The sequence below is a fragment of the Lissotriton vulgaris genome, chromosome 10 (genome assembly GCF_964263255.1).
Source record: "Lissotriton vulgaris chromosome 10, aLisVul1.2, whole genome shotgun sequence".
Lineage (NCBI taxonomy): Eukaryota > Metazoa > Chordata > Amphibia > Caudata > Salamandridae > Lissotriton > Lissotriton vulgaris.
In genome coordinates, this window is record NC_141698.1 from 96469780 (window position 1) to 96497634 (window position 27855).

Genomic DNA, 27855 nt, shown 5'->3' on the forward strand with positions numbered 1-27855 from the left:
ATTCTACAGTTATACAATCTCACTGTGTTACTGACTGAAATGTCTGCTCCATTTTCTACATGATGGCTGAAATTGTTGTCATGTGCTGTCTGCAACCTTTGCTAAGCAAAGTAAAAAAATATCACACACACACACATATCTATCTATCTATCTATCTATCTATCTATCTATCTATCTATCTATCTATCTATCTATCTATCTATCTATCTATCTATCTATCTATCTATCTATCTATCTATCTATCTATCTATCTATCTATCTATCTATCTGTCTATCTATCTATCTATCTATCTATCTATCTATCTATCTATCTATCTATCCATCTATATATATATATATTTTTTTTTTTTCCCAGCAATGTGGTCTGTTCATAGAATCACTCAACAGCGGGTGCAAGCGTTGGGCCAGACCAGAGGCCAAGGTAAATGGACGCCGCACTCAGCATCTGCGTTTTTAAGTTTTGTTCAGCCTAGTCTGACACACCAACGCATTTCAGTCTTGTGGCCTTGCTCATATATATATATATATATATATATATTTATGGTCAGTACTCCTTTTCTCCGCCGGTTCACTGCTCCCAGAACCAGAAAAAGAACGCACTCCTCTTGTTTTGTGAGATTTATTTTTATTTTTCCATGCTATGCCGCCATATATTTATACATTTGTCAGGCGCCTTAGTCAAAGGATTCACTCTACAATAATTAGCCTTGTACCTGTTGGGCCAGCCACCTCCCTGATAATGTGACCGGTGTAGGATTCCACGCTCCGTACTCCAACCTATGCACAGGTTGGTAGTGATATTTGAGTGTTAAGTTTTATATTACAACTTGTCTTTCCATCTGATCAATGATGGACACGCGTCACCAAGATAATGCCAATAAAGACACACATGTAATAGACATATATGATAAACTCCCTTAGTGCACCCAGGTAGAATGTGTAAAACAAATGGTCGAGAGTTCACAGCCTATTCATGTTTGCACAAATCATACAGTCGTATGATGGCACCGAAATGCACAGGTTACAAGACAAGCGAAGTTTGCATCAAACAAGAATTTGTCTGGTGCATGGATAGTTTTCATCTGTTCCTAGTACAGTCAACTACCAGAAAAGGGTAGTTAAATGACGTCCTACTTTAAAATCCTCATCATGCTAAAATACATCAAATATGATTATGGTATTCTTTCTAGAGAATGATATACTTGATAATAAACTATTTATATAATTCAACACCTTCAACTGTAGTTAGAGAAACATTCTGGGTTGTATGGCCAAATATCGGGAACAAAAATATAGTGATGCCTAAATGTACTGAAACAAATATCACAAACCAAAATATTATTTTTACATACCTTATATTGTAAACTACAAAAATATTGTGGACAAGAATATCTTCAAACAGAGGTAAGTATATTGAATGTACTCTCTAGAGTATTATTTTAAATTTAATTGAGATATTAAAGTTTAAAATAATAATATAATAAATAATTAGTAAAATAATATGTAAAAACTATAACATAAATATTAACAAAGAAAAATACATATTTAAAAAAATATATGTCCCTCAAAACCGATACAATTAGTTAAACAATTATTAAAAAGAAAGCTCATTAAAATTATTAATATTAATGACAATAATACCACATTTTAAATATATATAATATATAAAGCAAGTTGTAAATAAATAACATTTGAAAAGAATATTACAAAAATACAAATTATTTAAATGTAATAATAACAAATAGCAAAAACAATTTAAAACTAAAATGAATATTAACAAATCTAGATAAACAATAGGAGGGAAAGTGTTGGACCTTTGTAGGAGTCAGATTTACTACTCTCACTCCAATATCAGCAATCGTAGGGTAAGTGTTGGACTGGAGGGTCAGATTTACTATTCCCACTCCAATGTAAGCAAAACATTGGTCTTTGGAAGGGTCAGATGTAATACTCCTACCAAATCTCAGCAACAGTAAGGAAAGTGTTGGACTTTGAAGGGGTAAGGTTTACCATTTCCACTGAAACGGAAGCAAAAGAAGGCAAAAAAATTGTTTTGGAGGGTTCAGGTTTACTATTCCCTCTTCAATATGAGCAATAATAGGGAAAGTGTTGGACATTGGAGGTGTATACTTTACTATGCCCACTGTAATGTAAGCAAAAGTAGGCACAGTGTTGGACATCAGAGGGGTCAGATTAACTATTCCCATTTATAATTTTTTTTAAATAATACATGTAAGTACACAAAAAACATTAAAATATATTTAAATAAATATATTTAGTTTTCAGTTTCAGTTTTTTAACGTCTTTATTTCGATTATTCATCATAAAAGACACATATATACACAAAAATTACATTGTCTACAATGGGTGCAACAAGGTCATAACGATATAAATATTTAAATACATGTAATAACCAAATCAGAAAAGAAGAACAAGACAAAATCATTAAAGGAAGACAAGTGAAGTTAAGATCTCAATTAAACATACATATAAAGACGTCAAGAGAAATGGTAAAATCATTTGAGCATATATAAAATTAGCAGATCATCAATACTATTAAATTCATAGACCAAAAAAGCAGTCGGGTAACATGGTATACAAATTATTTAGATCATGATTTATAAACTGATTGACTTAATCCTTATCAGCCAAGCCCACCCGAGGAATTTCGCCAATCCTATAGTTAGCCATTCAGATGTATTCGTTTTCAAGATGTACAGTGCTTCACTACTCACTCGGGTGTTTAGTCTAGAACATACAGGTTTCAGCCACTTATTACGAGGTTCGCAATAGGCAGTACAGACAAATAAGAAATGGCCTAGTGTTTCTTCACCGACGGCACAACAGGGACAGAAACTTGACTCCAGCCTCTGCCAGCCGCTAGTAAAGGCCCTCAAGGGCAACGTGCCTACACGGAACTGATGATATAGTTTCCTATCTAATGTTTTAAGGATAACATCCCAATATACTTCTTTGTTAGGAACTGCTTTGTGGAGCAAGAACTGGCCTGTCAAGTTCACTTTCTCAGAAAGTGCAACGTGTTCCGTTTTTACCATGGACCAGAAAAGAAGTTTGAATTCATCCTTAGTAGGAAAGGTTTGGGAACCCAGCTCTGACCATAGCAAAGGTAGGCCCATTTCAATAAGAGTGTTCTTAATTTGCTTTAGCCACGGTATGTCACCTGCCCCTTGTTGCAGTCTCACATCCTGAAGCTCACGGGCAAACATGGCCAGTTCCGGGGTAGACCATATGCGTCTCCATAATGCCACCATCCTATACTGGGCCTGATGTTTAATGGTGTGCATGCCCATGTCCATCAAAAGTGGAAGGACTGGTGTTGATGGGGGGAGAATAACTAAGTTACGAAGAAATTTATTCTGTATCCTATCTAGGACAGCCAGGTCCACACAACCCCAAATATCTGCCCCATACAATATGGCTGAGCTGATTTTAGCACTATAGATTTTGAGCGCGGGCAGTACTCTTTTAGTCAGGGAGCGCCGCTGCTCTTTTACTAGGCAACCAGTCAAGCGGGCAAATTTCAGACAAAGTGCCGCTACTTGATCTTTCCATTTTAACCTATAATCCAAGGTAACACCAAGATAAGTCATTACATCGACCTGTTCCAGTCTGGACCCATTCATTAAAATATTGCCCCTCAATGGCTTTTTCTTGGTCAAGACCATGAACTTGGTTTTATTAATATTAATCTCAAGATCATTCATATTACAAAAATCCATGAATTTGTTTATTGCGACCTGTAAACCCTTCTGTGTTTTGGCCAATATGAGAGTATCGTCTGCAAAAATTAAAAGAGGGAATTTTGTCCCACCCAGTGAAGGAGCATCAGTGGGGGTGTCTGAAAGGAACTTAACCACCTGATTAATGAAGAGCACAAATAGGGTGGGGGCCAGGACACAACCCTGCCTCACACCACGGGTCACGGGGAAGGATTCGGTAACCTGGCCCTGACAACCCCATCTGACTCTTGCGAAATTACCCTCGTGCATCCTAATGGTAAGTTCTAATAGTGCGGTAGGAACCCCCATCCTTCTCAATGCAGCCCACATCTTCCCTCTAGGGACCAGATCAAACGCTGATTTGAGGTCCACAAATGCAGCGAAGATCTTCCCGTCTCTCAGTAACACAGTTTTCCAATAGATCATGACAAATCTTAAAATCTGATCAACTGTGCTAATGTGTGCCCTAAAACCAGCCTGCATTGGAGACAGGATATCTACTTCTGACATCCACATGTGAATTTTCCCCAACAACATTCTGGCTATTACTTTTTGAAGGGCGTCGATGAGGCTGATGGGGCGGTAGTTTCCCGCATCAGATCTATCCCCTTTTTTATGCACTGGCAGAATCTCAGCCCCTTTCCAGGAGTTTGGGATCCCAGTGCCCCTAGCTATAGCGTTTGCTAAAATTAATATATACGGGACCCAGTGTGTTTGATCATATTTGAAGAGGTCCGCAGGGATGCAATCCATGCCGGGGGCTTTGCCATTCTGCACTTGTTTAAGAGCAGAAATAGCTTCGGTTTCGGTAAAAACAACATGATCAAGTGAGGACAATTCAGGCTGCACACTGGCATCTTCCCTAATGGTAGTAAGGGAGATCCGTTCCGTGTGGCTGAACTGCGCCTCATAATACTTGACCCATTGCTCTGCAGGAACGTAGTTTACCGGAGTATGTAATTCCCCCGATTCTCCCCATTTCACAACCTCCCAAAATCTTTGTTGGTTCGATAAGGTGCTTGCCTGGTATAAATCTAACCAACGCTGATCATCCCATTTGATTTTTGCCTCTTTTAATACCTTCTTATAATTCACCCTAGCTATCCTTATATCCGCACATAATTTGGATTTGATAGCACTTAGCAGAGAGCTGTGGGCAGTACTACAGGTCTTATCGTACCATTTCAGCCTTGGATGCGCTTGGGCTTTATTACTTCCTCCCTTAACAGTTTTGATAAAAAAAGACTTAATTTTATTAAAAAGAGACTCATGAATTGTCCCAATTCGGTCGAGTGGAGTACCAGCCTCAAGTATGGGTGCCATCTGTTTTGTGGCCGCTAAGACCTCCATGGCAATCCTGCTAATAGTAGCAGTGTTGTCTTGGAGCCCAGCCCATTTTACCCTTCTGCAGTCATTTGTAAGGCCAACATCTGCAGTATCAATATTTGTAACAGGGTTCATACGGAGACCCTCAGATACTGATAGTAATATCACCAGGGGATTATGATCACTCTCAGATCTACTGACTACTTCCATGTCCACCAACATTTTCCAGAACTCTATCTTAAGCAGAAAATAATCAATACGACTTGAGTTTGTAGAGTTATCAAATGTAACTTTTCCCATCGGGTCTGATTTGGTCCTACCATTCACTGCACGTAAGTCCCATTCAAGACAAAGACCCAACCATTGCATAACTGCCTCCGTGACTTTTTTAATAGGGGGAACAGACAAAGGGGGAATGTTCCAAAGCTGATCAATTTCCCCATATCCCCCACTATCAAGGTTGGGAAACGGTTCGAAGCAACAGTTGAAATCACCTGCCACCATGACACAGCTGTCACTACTAATGTCATTCAATAGGGAGTCAAGTTCAGCTACCACTCCCGCAGGCTTCCCACCTGGTATCCCTCTAGCATATATATTAAACAGAAAAGAGTCCTGGTTATTGTTATCTGTTAGTTTCAGTGCTAGAATATCATTACCCAAAGTAGGGAGTTCAGTGATGGTAATGGCTAAGGATTGTTTAATCCAAATGACTAAACCCCCTGAGGGGCGGCCCTTCGGTCCTTTGCTGGCTGGTTTATAGTAATTAAGATAGCCAACCCGATGGATAGCTTCCGTTGACCAACTTTCCTGCAGGATGATTACATCATGTAGATCCACAAAAGAGCCCCAAGCGGCCTCTGACATTTTCCCCTTTAATCCCGCTATATTCCAAGACAAGACTGCAAGGGTGTATGTTGTTTTCTCTGCCATATTGGCAGATGGGTTAACAATAGCCTTAGTGATTATCTGTCTGTGGTTACCTGACAAGAATGTTTCCCTTTTTTCCACCCTCTTAGGTTTTACGCTAGGTATGGAAACAGTCTCTACCCCTGAGACACACACATTTTTTGGAGAGCAAGTTACTACAGCGCTAGCACTCCCAATATTCAGTTGTTCTACATCAAGTCAATCCACACCTTCTAGACCGGAGAGGGGAGCAAACCGGTTCGCAAGGTGAGGATAGAACATTGGATAGAGCGGGGTGTCGAAATGAAATCTCCCTCTGGGCCTGTCCCTTCTCGAATGTTGAAACGGAGTGTGAGATCTATTAGCATATAAAGCTGGATAAAAATAATGCAATAGTAAGGTTTGTACGTCCCCAACTCTACCAAATCTTGGTTCTCTGCCGATGTATTCGGCAACCCAGGGCTCTCTGAAGCTGACCACCACACAATCCCCCTCAAGGTCTTTCTTACCATAACCTATCCAATCCACCCTCCTTACGTTAAGTATTTCAGGGTTTAGGTTAGGAGGGAGTGGCCGGTTTTTATTAAGCCAAAAAGTGACCTTGTTATAAAGATCCTTGTGTGTTTCCCTCTTGCCATGTACAAGCGGAGCCACGCCCGTTAACACGATTGTATAAGGCACTGACTCCGGTGGAAGGTTCACACACTGTTTCTTTGGGACGGGTTTGGCAATGGGCTGATGGGTAGTGTTTTGGCCCCTGGCTGGTGTTGGGTTGTTCTGAACCTGCTGGTTTTTTGTGGGCTTAAGCCTTGCAGGATTCTCTGTAGAGGCCATTTTCTTGAGAGTGGGTCCAGTTTTTTGCGGGGCCTTTGGTTTAGAAGCTCCTACTTGTGTGTTATTACCCCCCGCTTTACTATTTGTCACAATCATAGGCTTCGGATTGGACGGGACAGGGGGGGACAGACCAGCTCTTGCTAAGCTGGAGAGAACTCTATCAGAAGTCGCTATATTATCCTTCACTAGCAAATCTAAGGTGTCCATTTTTGTGTTTAACAACCTTGTCCTTTCAAAGAGAGGTAAGAGAAGAGATTTGAATAGCAACTCAATTTTAGCCAAAAATATCTCTTCTGTAATGCTAATCATAGTCATAGTCTCACCCCCCCCTTGTTGGGTAGTAGCGTTAGTATTAGATGGCTGTAGGGGCGGAGCTGAGGTATTTTCCACCCCCTCATTTTTTCCCTCCAAATCTGGTGAGGCAACCCTCTTGCGTTTCCCAGGATTCTGAGTCGGTGTCTGTTCTAATAAAGAAGGAGAATCCATTTGATCATTACTAATGTTAAGTTTTGGAGAGTCTGAAAGACCAGAAATATCCCCGGACTGATCTAAACAAATGGTCCCACTATTAGGTAAGTTCTCATGTGCAGTATTAAAAACATTTTCCTGGTTAGAAATCGTTATCTCCCCAGTATAAATCTCAGGAACAGGTGCCAACATTACATCTACATTACTATCCGCGTTCAACGTGGAGAGTGGAACAGGGGAGACAGCCTCGCTTATTTTACCTAGCGAAGAACGCTTGCCAGTAATAATATCAAGCGAAAGGCGTTTTTCAACTAAGGCGATCTCCTTCTCTAATATGGCAGTTGAACGTTTAAAAAATTGATCAATTGTACCAGTAAAGGTACCATTAGAGGTGGAGACCTGAACCTGCCTCTCCTTGCCAGATCTTAAAGTCATTTTTGTTAATCTTTTTAGGGTACAGCAGACAGGAATATTACCAACCTTAATACTCAGTTAGCAAAGCCACTCAAGACACAATGTTAATCTTTCCAAATAAGGGGAATTTAACGTCACTATGAACACTAAATATTACAGTATAAATATAACCAAGGTACAATTTAAGGAGAGAAATGTTAATAATGTAGCCCAGCCCGGCCTCCTCCGGCCCCGGACGGCCACAGACGGTCCCGCCCTTGTCCCGGGCTTCTCCCGGGACGCTCCCGCACGCTCCCGCGTAGCGGGTAATTACCTTCACTTAAGTAGGAAGTCCATAGGATTAAAGGCGGGGCGTGGTGATGGCCAGGGAGAGCGGCCCGCTGGTCAGAGGCGCGGTGTGCAGGGACTTCTGGGATTGGAAGTCCTGCCCAGCTCGCTCGCAGCCCTGGTCCACCCACGCAGATGTATCACAATTTTCCCTCGACCTCTGGGGCGCAGCGGGACCCGCGAAGCGGGTTCCGCAAGTCGTAAAGTTCTTACAGGGTCCAAAAATAGTGTCCGTTGAAGGCAGCAACAGGCAGCAAACGGCAAGGGTTTCCCACGTCGGAAGGTCTATTTCCGCCTTTTAAAGAATTAAAGGCGGGGCGTGGTGATGGCCAGGGAGAGCGGCCAGCTGGTCAGAGGCGCGGTGTGCAGGGACTTCTGGGATTGGAAGTCCTGCCCCGCTCGCTCGCAGCCCTGGTCCACCCACGCAGATGTATCACAATTTTCCCTCGACCTCTGGGGCGCAGCGGGACCCGCGAAGCGGGTTCCGCAAGTCGTAAAGTTCTTACAGGGTCCAAAAAGAGTGTCCGTTGAAGGCAGCAACAGGCAGCAAACGGCAAGGGTTTCCCAAGAATAAAATGTAAAAACACAAATGTTATGACAAATAATAAAAAAACTTTAAAACATTTCAATGAAAACTCTTCCCTCCCTAATGCCCTAAAATGAATACCAACACTCAATAAAAATTATGCATAATATTATAAGAAATGTATTAATATTACATTAATTATTAAATAATACAAGTAAAATTAAAACAATTAATAAAGATAACATTATATCAACATTTAAAAATTAAACAACCTGATCAACAAAAAAATCAGCCAATACTTAAAAAAACAAATAATTGAATAATAGACATAATAATTAAAAAATACTTTAAAAAACATAAGCGTTAAAAACAATTACAATTTTCAAATTTATCCTGCCCTAATCCAACAAAAAATCAAACTACGACTAAATTAACAATTTTTAATGAAATAAATAAATAAATATATATAACAACGTACAAGCTATACTAAAATACATTAAACACAAATATTATTATATGACTAACAACATGTAACAGTAACAAAACTAACATTTATCAAACTATTTAAAAAATGATCTTTTATCCAACTGTTTTAAATAAAGTAATATTATATACAACTATATTTCAATGATATTAAATACATAAAAGAAACAATATTCTTATCTTCGAAAATGATGAGAGCGACAGTAGTTAACCATGCTCAGAGCACACTACCAACACTCTGCAATCAAAACTGTTGATAAAATGGGAAATATTTCTGTAGAATGATAAATGATGAAGAATCAGCCTGAAAAATCTACTATCACTATCACAAAAGTCAAAAAGTGATGAAAGCCTTTTTTTTCAGAAACTATTAATTCCCTTTACTGGATGGGTGCTTCAACTTAGGGCCCGATTCTGATGCGGTTTGAAAAGCTTCCTGACCGAATCGGTTTGGAAATGGTTTCCAACCCACTCGTGGAGTGGTGTGGCTCACTGGTTAGAGGCGGCAGACCCGTAAGCAGAGAACGGCCCGGGACCAGGGTTCAATTCCTGACACGGCAGGGTCGTGGACCAAGGTCAAAAACAGACTCGATAATTCTCACCTCGGTGCCTACTATAACCAGGGATCACACTCGGCAACTCTGGGCATTAAGCTTGCCTCATCTCTACAACGGCCCCCCACAGCCACCAGGGATGCCTGGTTTCACCTTGGAGATACCCAGAAAGGGACCATCTCACAGGTAAAACCAGGATGGGTTCCCCAGCGGTCTTCAGAGCCAGGATACTCCATGGAGTCGCAGTGCGCTTTACAAGTACACTCACATTTACATTTACTCAGATCGGGGGAGTCCGACCGACCGAGTACGATGCATCAGGAGGCTTCCAGATACGATTTGGTTGGACTCCCTTTGACTTCAATGGGAGCATATGTTCCTAACCGCATCGTAATTGGGCCTTCGGTTGGGAAGAGATGTTCCCAACCTCATTCGGAAGGAGCAAATGCCATTAGGAGGCCTCCCTAACCACATCGTAATAGCGGCCCTAGGTGGGAATACTTGCTTAACCGCATCAGAATCAGGCCCATAGTCATGATTAGACCTAGGTGATATTTTTGTTAAACCGGCATAATCTCATGTCCTTTCTGGCATTTTTGCATTATGCTTGTATAATCAAAAATACTGAAATTACAAAATGATCACAGAAAAATCCCATGGCAAGACCACAGGAACAATGTAAGAGAAATGGAAGCAAGCAGCTGTTAATTGCTGGACTTCTGTTTTTTGTACTATTTGACATGAGAATTCATTTAGGTCTAAAATATATCTCAAAAAGCCTTTCTTTCATTTCACATAATTTTGCATAATTTTTCCAACATTTTGTGGAGTTATGAAAAAAGGAAAATCCATGAATTTTGCACACCCCAATTTACATTAGGAAAATCAGTTCAGTTATTATGCAACTGAGAAAGCCATTGCTGAAATATGGAACACAAAATAACTCCTTCTGTATACTGCTTAAACATATTTGATATAATACATTCTTTAATGATATTTTGCACAAATAGATTATAAGACATTTGCTAAATCAAGGATGAATCAAGCAGAATCACTACAGGGGGAACACAAACATTCAGAAAATTATTCTGACCAGAAAAACTAAAGGTAGGAATGCAACAAGTATAGATATGTATGTTGACATTGACAATTACCAGCCAAGGCTATTTCATGGTCTTCATTTGAAAGCCATGCAAGAAGTGAAGAGCCCCAAAATGCATGATTCTTTGTCCGAAATGTGATGAGTTTTTTTCTCTGAAGCACAATGCACTTGTTGTTGATTCACTTAGAGCCTGATAAAGAGTTTGGCGGTATCGGAGCTTGTCCCCATTCCAGCACCCTGCTGCGAGACCACCAAAACTGTAGTCAGACCACCCGACGGATTAGGAGTTTAATCCTGGCAAACAGTACTGCTGCAGCGGTCCCACAGCAGTGCCTTTCTAAGGCTCAAAGGATATAAAGACAGCACTGTGCGAGTGCTGCAGCATTTTGCTGCACAGGGAGAAATGCACCATGTAGTGCATTTCTTCCTGTGCAGGAACTGGGGGTGGAAGCATGTAGGGGGGCACATCATGTCCACCCTTGCATGCACCCCCCTGCACACAGGTTACATGGGGCCCTATAAGGGCCCCCTGAGTTGCCTCGCCGCCACCCTTTCTATGGCTGGCTCCCCGCCATGGATAGGGTGGCCGTGAGGCAACTCGTAATATGTTCGGTGGTGCTGCATTGGCACCGCCAGCATATTGCGGCCCCTAACCACTGCAACACTGCAGCGGGATCACGGATCCCTGGCGGTTGCAGCCGTTCTGTGGCGGTCTGACCGCCAAACTTGGAATGCGGTGGTCCAACCGCCAAACTCGGACTACGAAGGTCGAACCGTCGCCACAGGTTTGGCAGTCAATCGGAACGCTGAACTCGTAACTAGGTCCTCAGTCTGGAAATAAAATCAAGTTATTGCTCTGTCCGTATGTATCCATACATTGAATGAACTGAAACCGCGATCACGCAGAGTGTCTGAACAGTATAGAGAAGATGGCACAAAAATACAACTAAAAAACTAAACATGTTTGAAAATATAGAGCCAGATCTACAATGCATTTTGTGGTCACAGATATTGCGATTTGCAAAATCACACGGTTTGCATGTGCAAAATGGCTTTATGGCAATTTACAAAAGCCCTTTTATGTGTTAGGAATATCTGTCCCACTCGTAAAAGGTTTTGTGGCCCTTCCATGTCCCAAATAGGAAGGGGGTTTTAAGGTGTGTATTCTCCTATTTACAAGCTGAACATAGATATATCAATGGTTTGTGACCTCAATTGTGGTTGCAAACATTTGATCAGTTACTGTCCCCTGAGTTGGGGCAGTATGTGATTCAGAAAGGGAGAGCTTTGGGAATCATGTCAGTGTTCTCAAGGAAAAAATGCAGTGATCTCCTAGATCATTGTCTTTTCCACACGATGTCTTCTAAACCAGGAAATATATTTTTAAGCAGCTTTTATTAGAGTGTGCTGCTTTTAAAATAAATGTTTCCCATTTTCTAATGTCGCTCACAGGCATTCATCACTGCATTTGCAGATAGTCAACGAAGGTCACAACTTGTGACCTGCTTAATTATTCAGTAGGTATGTAATTTTGCAACCTTCAAGAATGTACAGTTGGTCACGTGATCTATTAGCATATAGTTGGCATCTCAGGAGTTTGCAAAACACTCTGTGTGCAAATTGCACATCCCTGGCTTCACAATGGGGATGTACACTGAGGAGTGTATTACAGAGAGTGCCCCTGGGTGCAATGGGCCTTTGCGCCCACTTTGCGCACCCCCCCAAGGCACTTTGGTATTACAGAAGGGGCCAGAGACACTTGTGCTGCCTCTTCTGCAACACCACGGGAGCACATAAAGTGCCAACACTATCTTCAAGGTGTGCTCCCTCATTTGTTTGGGGGCCTTGCCCCATGCAAATAACGGAACCCCTCTTTGCCTCTGCACCCGTGCCATATTACATGTGCAAAGACAAATCAGCTGTCAAGAGGTGCACTGACAGTGCGCCCCCTGAGAGCAGCCTTCTGGGGGGAGGGTGTACCATGGATCCCCCCTGATTCCCCTTCCAGGTGGGTGCACTCAGTGACTGCACCCGCCTGGATTGGGATCTCTAATCCCCTTCAAAGTGCAGGCAGGTAAAAAACACGGAGCGGCTTTAAAGCAGCCGCTTTGTTTTTCACAGGAATGCGCTTCCCCCAGGGCAGCCGCAGCTGCCCCCAGGGCAGCGCCTTTATGGTGATAAGGCTCATTTTCATTGCTCTGGACACATCTTTTTAAAGGTGCGCCCAGCAAAGAAATGAAAATGCGCCTTTACCGTATTACAGTCCCTGGGATTCCCAGCACTACTCACCCAGACTAATATGCACTTTCTTCATATAAGTGTTTGGATCCCAATTAATAGAATTCAAAACTGTGGGCCCGATTTACAGAACTAACTTAAGGCAAAATCCTAAACTTACTACTGGGAGGGCTGAGATTTTGATCAATACCTTATCACTATCGATCTAAAACCCCGTTCTGGTCGACTGAATCTTTATTGCCTGTCATTGAGAAATAAAGTGCATCTTTTACCAAGTTAGTTCCCCCAGTAAAGGACTCTGCTTCAAAGGATCACAAACAACTTCTAGCTTTCAAAGATTTATTATAAGTTGTAGATACAAGCATCTCAAGATGAGATTCACCAAATACACGGGCCCAACTACATACACGTGTTCTCTGAAAGCCCTCAGACGAACAACGGAAACTATCAATACCAGTTCTAAAAACAATAGTGCCGTTAGCATAGACACGTATTGAAATCTATCGCTCATTACAGGCGGAAGGAAATTACAGGTTAGGCTTTCCCTACCCTGCACTAGATGGTATCCCTACTTAACCAAGTCTCAACCTATCAAAGGTGTCAGCAGTGAATGACTCCCAAAGGAAGCCACCCACTCTCGAACTCTTGGTGAAAACTATAGTTCTCCAGTCATGACCCCTCTCTGCCTACCCATCCGCTCTCTAAAGGGTCCTCAGGCGTCTGCTCTGCCTCCACCCAGGGGTGCTGTCCCTAATACAAAATACAACAACATTAGGACGCCCCTCGTGAGACGCCCCTCACGTGGTGTAGCTTCTGGCTGTTTCCATGATGAGGCCTTGCGGTTAGAGTCGACCTTGCTTCTCAGACGCTTCTCCGGCCCGCTGATACCCCTTAAACATTCCGGAACCCTCCTCCATGTCTGGTCCATTTCATGAACAGGCTTCTATTCTTTACTAATAATTGAATACCCCCTTTTCTCTTCTAGACAGACATTTGGAGCCAAATCCCAATTCTCATGGTTTTCCAGCCGCGTTGCAACATTCCCCGGCCCAGACTAATATGTATAAATCAACGTTTAAGGCTTTCCAGCCCTACAACAGCTTTATAATATTCAACTTCTTCTTTAATTGTTAGCATGTTAATACTCTTATTCTACTGATTAAGTAAACACATCTATAAATCAAAAACCTACTCATTAATTCTAAACATTAGTGCAATCCACATTGTATAATTTAATCGCCTTCCCCCTCCCGCCTTGCTCAGGCCCTGAGGCCTACCATATTTCAACGTTTCCGTATGCCATCTTACATTTTAGCAGCTACACAACATGGATTCAGGAATAATCACGCTTAATAAAATCGCATTACTTCACACAACTCTGTATTAGTTCCACTTCTATTTAAACTTCTATATTAACTACACATTTCAGAATATAACTTTGGATACTATCAACACTCATGGCATTTCTCTTCATGATTTGTGCTTACTACGTGTAAGTGTGACGCATTTCTACATTCTGGTCAGTTTGCGCTCTCTCAGTTCCCCCCTTTGATGACCTCTCGGGGTCATCATTAACATTTAAACTGCAGTGATTGCTAGCATAACTCGTTTCTGTGTTTCCAAAGCCCTCAGACTTCGGTACTGACTATCTTGTATGGCAGCCAATCTCTGCAGCTGTTTACTCCGAGCTCTTTCTGACCTTCTTGATCTGTACCATTTGAATACCCTCACCAATCCCCACAACACAATCCCACAGATCAATATTATGATGATAGGTTTCAGTATTTTCCACACAAAGCTTTTGCCTAAGGTGGTGAGCCAACCTCCTGCGTCACTTATCCCCTGGCCCACCTTTTCCCAGACATTTTCTCTGCTCAAGTCTTCGATCTCCTTGTGAATATCAGTTATGTTCCTAATAACCTTATCAAGGGGCTTCGAATTGTCTGGAATGTAAGTGCAACATTCTTGGACCTTCAAAGCCTTACAGACTCCGCCCTCTTTTGCTAATAGGACATCTAAGGCAAGACGGTTCTGAAGAACCATAGCCCTTATCGATTGCATCTCTCCTTCTACCAGCATTAAGGACTGAGCAGTACTGGCAGACAACCTGTCTACGACTGTTGCGAGCCGTCTAATTTTAACATCATTAAGAGCTAATCCCAGAAGTGGGAACACAGCTCCAAAGACATCTCCAACCATTTCTGCACTCACATCTCTCCTTCCTCTCGATGATGTCTTGCCCTCAATGATCTCTAAGTCTTGGGCATGATATATTTTAGGGAAGATAATTGCCAAGTAACATGAGCCATACCAATTATCGGGTAGCTTCACGTAGGCATTTCTCCCACATACAAAATATACGTTAGGAATCACTTGCATTCCTTTCAGGAAGTCTTTGGTGTAATACTCCAAATTGAAAGCATGTTCGCAGCTAACCTCTCCCACGTATACATTTTCATAATACGTTTTGGCTCTATGAAGACATAACTTTCCTCTCTGCGTTCTATCTAAAGCTATTGGACCACTACTACCCTTTCTCTTGTGTGCCTTTTCTTCTTCGGTCCAATCCGTTTTCCATTGTCCTGATTTTTTCAAAATCTTTTGTCTCCTATTCCGATCATCCACCTGCCCTATGAACTTTTTCTCGACTTCTGACACCTTGCCTGTCAGGTTATTTCTGCGGGCATGTGAGGTATCTAATGTAATCCAAGGAATGAAGAACTTGGCCAATCTGTCTTCACTCTTCCAGTAGTCCCATTTGTTCATTTGCTTATAATTTGGGACTTCTGGTAACACTGAGTCATAATTGGAGAAATAGTATTCAAAACTATCTCTCCCATAAAATATACTAAGCAATAAGCTACATGTAATGCCATATGTCAGCGGGAGGTGATGATAACGAATGCCTTCATCCACAGATGCCGGCAACTGCATGCAGACATAGCAGTCCTTGACCTCCATGGCATCTACATATTCATACAGTAATTTGGCATAAGCATTTGACCTAAAGTCACCTTGGGACTCATCCACGTGTAACCTGCGGGCTTCTGCAGCCAATAACGCTTTCTCGTGTGTGTTTTCCCCTTTCTCACCAGCAATGGTGGGTGTAAGCGCTTCTGCAGATGCCACATCAGTTACCTTTGCCTCCTCCTCACGTCCCTTTACATAGGAGACTGTTACCACTAAAGCTATCAGTATTATCACTCCTACTATTAGTGTACCTATTATACATTTCGCTCTGCGGTTCTGGGTACCGGCCTCCATTTTGTCAGATAGTGTGGTTCTCTCTTATCTTGGCACAAAGTTCTTTCCCTTTCTTTCCTTTACAGTCTCTTTTACTCCTTTTGTCCTTAGAACCACACAACTGGAAGCTGACAACCTTCTCCGCAAAGTTCTTTACAGTTTAATATAGACAACCCTAGCCCTTCTCCATCCACTCAGGGAAAGTCCCTAAGATTCTCTGCTTCCTGGGCGCTAGGTAATCTTCTTTTCTTCTCGCTTATTTACAAAGTCTTTTAAGCATCCACTATCAGGCGCTCGCCTGCAGCTTCGACAGCAAAATTCAATATTTCCAGACGAAGGTTGTGCTCTTCTGCGGCTGATATCTTTGAACCAAAATCAGGGAATTGCAATTCTGTGAGAAACATGTCCTTTATCTTGCTGAGGCGGGGAGGACGGGGGAGCATGAATGTCAGTGACCCTTCTTGTTCGACACCGGGCACTAACAATCTTATCTCCACTGTTACGATGGGCTCAGAACTGGACACCACCACCGCTCTGATCCTCCCCGTCACCGGTTTCGAAGCCATCTGTCGCCAGATATGTCCACTCAGGGGTGGAGTATCTTCTGTTAGGCACACGCACTCTTCTTGACCTCCTCAACTCTGGTGCTTCAGCGCCCTGAGCACCGTCTTCTGGGTCTGAGTCTTCTGATATCGGAGGAAGGGTTCTCTCCAGAGTTGACCTTAGGCTAGAGCTCCTTCTCTGCGGCCAATCAGCTTCTCCGCGTACCCTTCTACTCCTTCTTCTCCTCGTTGGTTCACGCTCTCTGTCAGACCTGTCAGTGTCTGACTCGTACTCCCAGCTACTTTCTCCTTCAGTAGCGTTGTCTGTTTCGCTGTTGTACTGACCGTCCTCAGCTTGGTCAGACTCGTTCCCTGCTTCCGCTGGCACCTCTACAGCTTGGCTAGCCCCCTCTATGGCTTCTCGGTCCGCTGCTGGACGTCTATCCGAGAGAGGAGCTGTTTCTATCAGAGGTGCTGGAACTCTCCGCGTATGCGACGCGTGGATCCAATTGGGCAGGCCTCCCACTTTCACGGCTGTGTTTGTGGTCAGGATGATCTGGAAGGGCCCACGCCAACGAACATCCAAGCAGCTGCTTCTTACGTGCTTCTTCACCAGGACCCAGTCCCCAGGAAGCAAGTCATGACAAGGGTCCTGGCACGATGGTACCTCGGCAGCCTGCACCTGAAGGGACACAGAATGAATGGCGTCAGACAGCCCCTTACAATAGTCCAGGATCATATCATCTGTGATGCTAATCAATGCAGCAGTTGGGACAGAAGGTAACCTCATTGCTCTTCCCATCAGTACCTCATGAGGAGACAAACCAGTTCTCCTATCCGGGGTACTACGGAGGCTCATAAGGACCAATGGCAACGCATCAGGCCAACTCAAGGATGTTGATGAACACACCTTCGCAATTCTGGCCTTGATGGTGCCATTTATTTGCTCCACAATTCCTGAAGCCTCTGGTCGATAACTGCAATGCAGTTTTTGGTCTATATTCAAAGCTGCACAAATCATTTTCACAAGCGAGCTGTTGAAATGCGTTCCCCTATCTGATTCCAAAGAGGCCGGCACCCCGAAGCGCGGGATAAGCTCCCTGAGCAATATCTTAGCTACTGTGAGGGTGTCGCACCTGCGTGTAGGATATGCCTCAACCCATCTAGAGAAAACGCAAACAACCACCAGGATATAACGGAGGCGGCTGCACCTTGGCATTTCGATGAAATCTATCTGCATTCGATTGAATGGACCTCCTGACCTCCCTATGTGGCTCAGTGCAACTGGTGTCTTCTTCCCTACATTCAACTGCTGGCACGTCACACAACGCTGGCACACTGCTTCAGCTGCTACTCTGAACTTGGGGTTAAACCAGGTCTGTCTAAACACTCTCAGCATAGCATCTCTTCCTAAGTGGACAGGACCATGTATTTGTCGGGCCATTGGGCTCACCATCTCATTGGGCAACACTGCTCTGCCATCTGCTGAAACCCAGAAATGGGCCTCCCCCACTACACATCCTGCCTTTTGCCATGTTTCTCTTTCACAGTCAGGAGCATTTTCTTGCATTTCCCTCAGTTCGTCCCAAGTATCAACAGTTTCCAATATCATAGCTAATTCAGTCCTTACATTTATTCCACCCACTTCCACCTCTGTGAAAGAGTATCCTGTCTCCGCGCAATACCGTGCGACTTCGTCGGCATATCTATTGCCTTGTGACACGAAGTCCATATTTCTGGTATGCGCGGTACACTTCACAACAGCAATACCTGCTGGACATTGCAATGCCTCTAACAACAGGCGCACAAACTCTCCATTGCGAATGGGAGAGCCTGAAGAAGTCATGAAGCCTCTTTGAGACCACAACTGCCCGTAATCATGAACTACCCCGTAACCATATTGACTGTCAGTGTATATGGTGACTCGAATTTGATTGCTTGCCAGGCAGGCACGCGTCAGGGCAATAATCTCGGCCACCTGAGCGGAGTGTACTCCTTCCAGGCATCCAGCTTCCACTACTCCAGTAATTGTACAAACAGCGTAAGCTGCTCTTAACTGCCCAACTTCGTCTCTTACACATGAGCCATCGACAAAGAAAATTTCATCTGGGTCAGTCAGTGGCTCATCTACAATGTCGGGTCTTGGTTTGGTGCATAGTTCAGTCACATCGAGGCAGTCATGGTCTGTACATTCTTCATCATCCTCGATATCATTTGGAAGTGGCATTAAGGTAGCAGGATTTAAAACAGAGCATCTCCTGAGGGTCACGTTCTCTGCAGCCAGAATGACTTGCTCATAGCCCGTGAGCCTGCTATTCGTCAGATGCTGAGTTTTAGTCCTGGTCATCAACAATTCAACAGAATGGGGCACATGCACCTCTAACGGGTGCCCCATTACGATATTTTCACATCTCTCAATGCTGACACCTGTTGCGGCAACGGATTTGAGACATCCGGGCAACGCTGCGGCTACTGGGTCTAAGGTAGCCGAGAAGTAAGCGACTGGTCTACGGGCATTCCCATGGATTTGGACTAACACAGACAGCGCGCATCCCTCTCTCTCGCAGCAGTAGAGCAAGAATGGTTTATCGTAATCTGGCATTCCCAGAGCCGGAGCACGACACAAGTCCTCTCTCAGCTGCAGGAACGCCATCAAACAGTCTTTGTCCCATGGTACCGGATCACTCACCTCTTTGTGCGTCAGTTTTTGTAAGGGCTTTGCTTTCAGTGAAAAGTTTGCGATCCACTGTCGGCAATATCCCACCATTCCTAGAAACATCCTGACTTCTCTCTGCGTTTTAGGTGCACTCATCTTCATGATGGCCTCTATCCTGTCTGGTGACACCTTCCGTTTCCCTTTCTCAATTCTGTGTCCCAAGTACTGCACCTCTGTCAGGCAGTACTGCAATTTTCCCGGGGACACCTTATGTCCATTTTCGGCTAGATGGTTTAACAAGGCAATAGAGTCTTCCCTGCAAGCTTCCTCTGTCTCTGACGCCACAAGGAGGTCGTCTATGTACTGGACCAGAACTGACCTCTGGGGCAGTACTAGACTTTCAAGATTTCTCTTCAGGAGCTGGTTGAAGATCGATGGACTCTCTGTATACCCCTGAGGAATACGACACCATGTTAGGACGCGACCTTCCAGCTTAAATGCGAAAAGAAAATGGCTTTCTTCGTCCAAAGGGATCGAAAAGAAAGCCTGGCAAAGATCAATTACAGTGAACCATTCCGCTTGGAACGGTATCTGAAACAGTATCACTGATGGATTCGGTACCACTGGACAACACGAAACGACTATGTTATTAATCTTTCTGAGGTCCTGCACTATCCGAAATTTCCCATTAGGTTTCTGCAGACCCATAATCGGGGAGTTACATGGACTACCCACGATTTCCTTCAGTATTCCCTGCTTAATCATGGACTCAATCACGGGTTGTATACCTGCAATCGTTTCTGGTGTCAATTTATACTGAGGTGTTCTTGGGAACTCAGCATGAGGTTTCACTACAATTTTCACTGGGTCTACTCCTTTCACCAACCCAATCTCTTCCCCAGTGAAATCCCAGACTTCCGGAGCAACGGTCTCTCTCAGATCCCAGGGTAGCTCGTCTACTGTCAAAGTGGGATATAGTTCCACACATATTCTGGAATTGGCGACTTTAAAGTCAGCATCATCATCATTAGTCAATACTTCCACGCCCTGTGGTGTGCAATATATGGTGCAATTTAACTTGCACAACAGGTCTCTTCCTAACAGACATACAGGACTAGAATCGCAAACCACAAACTGGTGCTCATCACTGTACTTCCCTATTTTCACCTGCACGGGTTCCGTCAGAGGACTGGTCATTCTCCTGTTAGCGACCCCCACCACTTGTATGGTCTCTCCAGACATAGGCAGGCCTGGCACGGCGGCTGACCTGATCGTGGATCTGGTGGCTCCCGTGTCCACTAGAAATGTCGTGGGGAACCCTGCCACTTCGGCCTCAACATAGGGTCCCCTCTGATCTACCTCCAGAGCTGCCCCGAGGGTACAGTCATCCCTTCCTACCCTCTGTCCAGTTAGTGGGTCCACATAATAGCATTCCTCTCCTCCAACAAACAGTGGCATTTGTCTATAGGTCTTGCCCATAGTCCCTACTCTGGGGGGCTGCGGGAACTGAGCTCGGGGAGGTGGCCCCCCCCCTTTGAGCACCTTTCCCTGGTACTGCGTTACCCCTCTTGCAGGCGCACTCTGGGTCTCTTCCTCTTCCACCTCTTGGTCTCCTATCTCAACATTATAGGGACACTCGCGTTTCCAATGTCCCACCTCGTTACACTGGTGGCACCTAGTTGTTTTCTTTAAGGTAGTTATATCTATCCTTGGTCTAAAGGTGGAGTTCTCCCCATTGTCCTTGTTCTGACTGTACTGTTTCTTTCCTCCAGTACCTGTTCCCAGTTGCTGTTGCTGCTGTCCCCCCTTCCCTGCTGCCTGCATCTGTACCACCATCAGTTTCTCCTTTAACTTCTTAGCCTTGGAGTCTATTTCATCTCAGCAGTACCTAGCATACCTCAATATTTCGTCCAGGGGTTTATTTTGCCAACAGATCAAGTGTTGCTGTATCATTAAACTAATATCCGGTCTCAGGCCTAAGACGAATTTGGACACAAACTGCCCTATGTCCTTTGGATCCATTACATCCAGACCGCTATACTGTTTGAACGCCTTCAGCAATCTCTCATAGTATTCGTGAACTGTCTCTTTGGGTTCCTGTCTGGTTCGGTCAATTTTTACCCAATCTATGTCTTGCATTGGCACTTTATCTTTCAGCCAAGTCATTACTCTCTCGAATTTTGCCATCACACTCTCGGACGGCCCATTAGTCTTAGCATCTCTCTCGGGCTCTATGGTGGGCCACTCAGCACTAACCTTGCATGCGGTCCACAAATCTCCTGGCACTACTATGTCAAACAGCGTGTTTAAATCTATCCATAGGACCTTTGAGATTTTTACAAATCTCTCAACTTGCTTATACCACTCCACTGGGTTCTCCCGCAATTTGGGGAAAGAGGTGGTAAAAGCAGCTAAATCCCCCCTACTCCAAGGGACGTGGACGTAGGTCCCATTTGCGACTTCCCTCAAAGGGTATGTCTCTACTCCCTGCTGTCCTCCTGGTGTCATCATAAGTGTGCTTCTCCTGACGGTCCCTCTCTTGGACCACCTCTCTTCCCACTTATCTAGGGCCCTCCATGTCCTTATTCCAGTGATCAATTCCCTTATGTGTGTTTTCAATCCGATGGTTCGCCTCTCATCTAGGTCTCGGTCTGTGTAATGTAGCCTGTGGTTGCCTTGTAAGGCTTTGGTTCTTGACAGGTCTACCATGTACTTGCCTGCTAGTTCCACTAATTTCTCATGGGTTGCTCTCGCCTTTCGAGTTACGTCCTTTGCTATGAACAGAATTTCACCCTGCTCATACATGTCTATTCTTTCTAAGGGCAGGGTACCATCTACCATGTCATCCAGATCTGACTTTAAGCTGGAGACATCGAGCCTTTTGGCTTTTATTTCTGCTCGTAATATCTCCTTCGAGGGCGGTTCACAGGTGTCTCTCCCATCCCAACTCCGGGCCCTTCGTTTGGGTTCGGGAGAGTTGGGGAGTGCTCTCTCTTGTTCCCATCTCTCCAGATCCCATGCTCGGCCATCCGATCTGGGAAGGTGATGGAACACAGGCTTGTTACCCCCTATCCTACTCTGTCCGTTCACTCCTCTTTTCTCACCGTCGGACTCCCTGTTATTCTCCCTTCGGTCCTCATCCTCTCTTGGCCTTGTATCACTCAGTATCTGATACGATCCTTCTTGGTTTCCCATATTCCCTGGGCTGCGCTCATGTCCGTCATCACAGGGACTATGGTATGGCCTTTCGCAATTCCCACTCTGCTCTCTATTGTCTGGCACGCAGTGGATACACTTAAAGCTATCTCTGTACTCCCGAGCCCTTCTATCTTCATCACTACATAGTGGGCGAGACACCCCTCCGTTTTCCAGGTCTGATCTACCTCCACTTCGGGCCCAATGGGTGCCTCTCCTACTGTCTTTCTCCCTCCCGTCCCACTCCGGACTACTCTCTTCAGCCCCGCAGTGAGTTCGGGCTCTGCTGTCCTGCCTTTCCCTTTCAGCTTCCGCCACTATGATGCTCTTGTGAGCCTCAACTGCCTCATCCCATTTCTTCATATACTCGTTTAACTCTTGAAAGGATTTCCGTCCTGGTCCCCTCATATCCTCTGGGTATCTAATGTTCCCCAGATCCCCTGCCGTGGGTACTGGGGTACTCCACTCTCTTGGTATCGGCAACTGGCTTGGGGAGTTAATCGTATCAATCCTTCTTGCCATCTCTGCTCTTTCTCTGTCTCTCCGTACCCGTTCCTCCCCTCTAGCTCTCTCTGGGTCATATATTGATACTATAGGACCTATGGTAACAGGTACCTGTAGTGCATCAGGTAACGCGTAGGATGTGGCACACTCCATTTCTGGCGCTCTTTGCACCACAAACCTCCCGACCACCTGTTGCACCTGGCTAGGCTGAGACAGTTCTTTCTTTGTAGCAGGATCCCATTCGGAACTGGGAAGCGGCCCATGCTCTCCTGCATTGCCCCCCCCTTTCTCGGCATCTCCTTCTGCTCTGTTATACGGAGGCGGCCTGTCTGTCAATAATCTATTTATCAGGCTATCCTCTGTCTCGCTCTCGTCATCCTCTTCTAGGGGGCTTTTATTTCCGGGCATCTCTAACACTGGATATAATTTGTTTACTTCCATGTTATGCGCCCTCCATCTTTTAGCATCCTCATCCCACTTAGCATCCTGTACTGCTCTTACCGAGCGTTTCACTCTTTCCTGCCGTCTGTTCGTGTTCTTTTCATGCGCTGCCCTAATCCATGCATTAAGGGCTTCAAACTGTGTTGGTCTAGGCAAGGGTCTCGTAGCGGTCATAACTGCTTTTAGTCTGTGTAGCACCTCTAATCTATACGTCCCGTACTTCGGGAACGTGAGTTCCTCATTTCCATCTGTCATCTTACTCCACTCTGAGATCCACAGAATCGTGTGCAGCCCAACATTTACCCCCATGTAATGAGCTGGCGTACCCTCCGGCGGGGCTTCTTCCCCTTCATACGATCCCCTACGTTCTCTTTTAAACAGCGCTTTTAACCATTTAAAACACTTCATAATTATGCGCAAGATTTCCAGCTTGAATACTCTGTTTACTTCCTGATGACAATTCACCAATCCTAGCGCGGCTTTGCTAGCTGGCCTATCGCAGCGCGGTCTTTCCCCGGCCGACCAATCCCAGCGCGGCACCTTCTGACGTCACTAGTCTCCGCTTCGCAGCAGCACCCCTCCTTTCTCAGCTCTCCTCGCGGTCATGCATGCGTCCCATTCATACACCGAAAAATGACTACTTCCGACCAAGCGGTCACTTCCCTCGACTGTACGTCCACAGTCTATCTGTAATTATTAACACAACTGACGAGATGTCTGTCGTCACTCTAATAGGTTCTTTACGCACACAGTAACTTCCGACCAGCGTCTGTTACTCGCGCACCCACTCCCCCTATCCGGTCCTTCGGGTGGTCACTGGTACCTCATGACCCCCTTCACCCTGGTTAACAATTACTTCTGGGTGTCCGATACACCCGAACCACTTAAGCTCTCCTTGAGCCTAAGATTTCCACCGGTTGCGCGCGCTCACAACCTGTTCCACAATCTCTCTACAGTCATTCAACTCCGCCAAACATTACACATAGATACAATACAAAACACCGCAATCTTAACACGCATGACCCTTTATACTCACTCTCGACCGATACTGCTGCTTCTCTGCTTCACGTCATCCGGTCCTTCTTCCGCGGGCGGTTCTTCCGATCATCGATCTCTAGGGGGCTTGGGGTAATCTAACCTGGCCTAGATCACCTTCCTCAAGAAGGCAACCATTCTCTATAGCTACCAACTGGGAGGGCTGAGATTTTGATCAATACCTTATCACTATCGATCTAAAACCCCGTTCTGGTCGACTGAATCTTTATTGCCTGTCATTGAGAAATAAAGTGCATCTTTTACCAAGTTAGTTCCCCCAGTAAAGGACTCTGCTTCAAAGGATCACAAACAACTTCTAGCTTTCAAAGATTTATTATAAGTTGTAGATACAAGCATCTCAAGATGAGATTCACCAAATACACGGGCCCAACTACATACACGTGTTCTCTGAAAGCCCTCAGACGAACAACGGAAACTATCAATACCAGTTCTAAAAACAATAGTGCCGTTAGCATAGACACGTATTGAAATCTATCGCTCATTACAGGCGGAAGGAAATTACAGGTTAGGCTTTCCCTACCCTGCACTAGATGGTATCCCTACTTAACCAAGTCTCAACCTATCAAAGGTGTCAGCAGTGAATGACTCCCAAAGGAAGCCACCCACTCTCGAACTCTTGGTGAAAACTATAGTTCTCCAGTCATGACCCCTCTCTGCCTACCCATCCGCTCTCTAAAGGGTCCTCAGGCGTCTGCTCTGCCTCCACCCAGGGGTGCTGTCCCTAATACAAAATACAACAACATTAGGACGCCCCTCGTGAGACGCCCCTCACGTGGTGTAGCTTCTGGCTGTTTCCATGATGAGGCCTTGCGGTTAGAGTCGACCTTGCTTCTCAGACGCTTCTCCGGCCCGCTGATACCCCTTAAACATTCCGGAACCCTCCTCCATGTCTGGTCCATTTCATGAACAGGCTTCTATTCTTTACTAATAATTGAATACCCCCTTTTCTCTTCTAGACAGACATTTGGAGCCAAATCCCAATTCTCATGGTTTTCCAGCCGCGTTGCAACATTCCCCGGCCCAGACTAATATGTATAAATCAACGTTTAAGGCTTTCCAGCCCTACAACAGCTTTATAATATTCAACTTCTTCTTTAATTGTTAGCATGTTAATACTCTTATTCTACTGATTAAGTAAACACATCTATAAATCAAAAACCTACTCATTAATTCTAAACATTAGTGCAATCCACATTGTATAATTTAATCGCCTTCCCCCTCCCGCCTTGCTCAGGCCCTGAGGCCTACCATATTTCAACGTTTCCGTATGCCATCTTACATTTTAGCAGCTACACAACATGGATTCAGGAATAATCACGCTTAATAAAATCGCATTACTTCACACAACTCTGTATTAGTTCCACTTCTATTTAAACTTCTATATTAACTACACATTTCAGAATATAACTTTGGATACTATCAACACTCATGGCATTTCTCTTCATGATTTGTGCTTACTACGTGTAAGTGTGACGCATTTCTACATTCTGGTCAGTTTGCGCTCTCTCAGTACTTTTGGTATTCACAGAAGTTAGGATTTTGTCTTAAGTTTGTCTTAAGACAGACTTAAGACAGACTTAAGACAAAATCCTAGCTTAAGTCTGTCTTAAGACAAACTTAAGACAAAATCCTAACTTCTGTGAATACCAAAAGTACTAAGTTTAGGATTTTGGCTTAAGTTAGTTCTGTGAATCAGGCCCAGTGAGACGCCAAGCAATGTAGTTACTGTAAGGAAACTGAGATGTATACATGCACATAATATGTCCATGTAAGTTGATTCAGCAATACCTCTGATTCACTACTTTGCCCATCATTAGCAGCTAAGCAAGCTGTCCATGCAGAATGACAGAAATTATTAAAAGTGCAATACGTAGTTAAACCTAGTCAAGGACTATCTTATCTGAAAGATTCAGAGTACTCAACAAGGCAAAAAAGTGCCAGCTAAAGACCACCGCCCACAACTATTGTGCTAGGATTGCATCATATTTTAAAAATCCTCAACTCGTCCATTTCAGTAGCTCACTTTTGCATACACATTGTTGCTGGTTTCATCCCCTGCCAGTAAGACGCAGTGTTTGATCTTGGGAAGAGTAGATAGGAACATGATCATTTTATTTACCGATAATGGTGCAAATGCTGTAGGTCCTTTTCCTAATGTTTTAAACACTCTTCTTCTTAACCATATTATAACTGTCCCTTATTGTAATTATATTAGTATTGTTGTTGTTGTTTTTATTATTAATATTAATACTAATAACAACACATATAATTATTATTATTTGCATTAATATATGCCTTATGCAAAGGGTTGTCTTTTTAATCCTATTTTATTCCTGTGGATAGATTTCCTGCATTTAAGTTTCTTTTTTATTTTCGTGTGGACAGTGTTCCACATACTTACTCATAAAATTCAATTAAAAAAAATTAGAATAAAAATAAATCCCCTGTCTCTCAATTTAAAGGTAAGATATCTCATTCTGCAGATCCGTCTGATGATCATATGGTCAGAAAAAAAAATGATGCTAAGTGTTTTCGATTTTCTTTCATTTAGGAAAATATATTTGGCAAGATGTGTTTCCATGTAGCTATGTTGGCACCAAGAGGTAGGCCCCATGCCATCACAAACAGTTGTCGATTTTGGGTGTTATTGAGTGTTGTCAAATACGGCTGCTTTTCTAAAGATACAACAAATATACTTGCCAACAGCAGGTGGTTCAACATTGCTCTTTTCCCTACAGCCTTGTTTTCAAGACTGGATAATGTTTTGATGACTTAGCTAGCTTTTAATGGTACATGGTAGGCGCTGGAAAGGTGGGGCTTAGGAAAGGTTTATTAGGTTTCATTTTTCGAGATACACCCATAAGATTGTACCTAATCCTTATATCTTGTAAATTCTTGCGGATTGCCTTCATGTTTTGTTAATTAAATATGTGTGCCTTAATACACACATTTGCAGTACACATCAGACTCTGGCCAAGTCACTTTAGGAAATTCATGAAGTTAGAAATGATCAGTCATTTGACTTTTCCTTCTATCGTGTAATTTTATACAAATGCAATGTGTGATTGTCACTTGACACTAGACATGATTCTGAACTTCCTGATACTTTGTTCACACAATTGCAGGAGATATGTAGGTAACATCGCTAGCCACTTGGCAAAGTGTATAATATTGAGGTGTGGTATTGGAATTATATTTACTGTGGATTTTCACCTTTTTTTCTCCACCACATTAAAAGTTTCTATATTGATTTTTTTGCATTAACTTGGGGGTATTTACTTCCCGCCTTACCTAGTC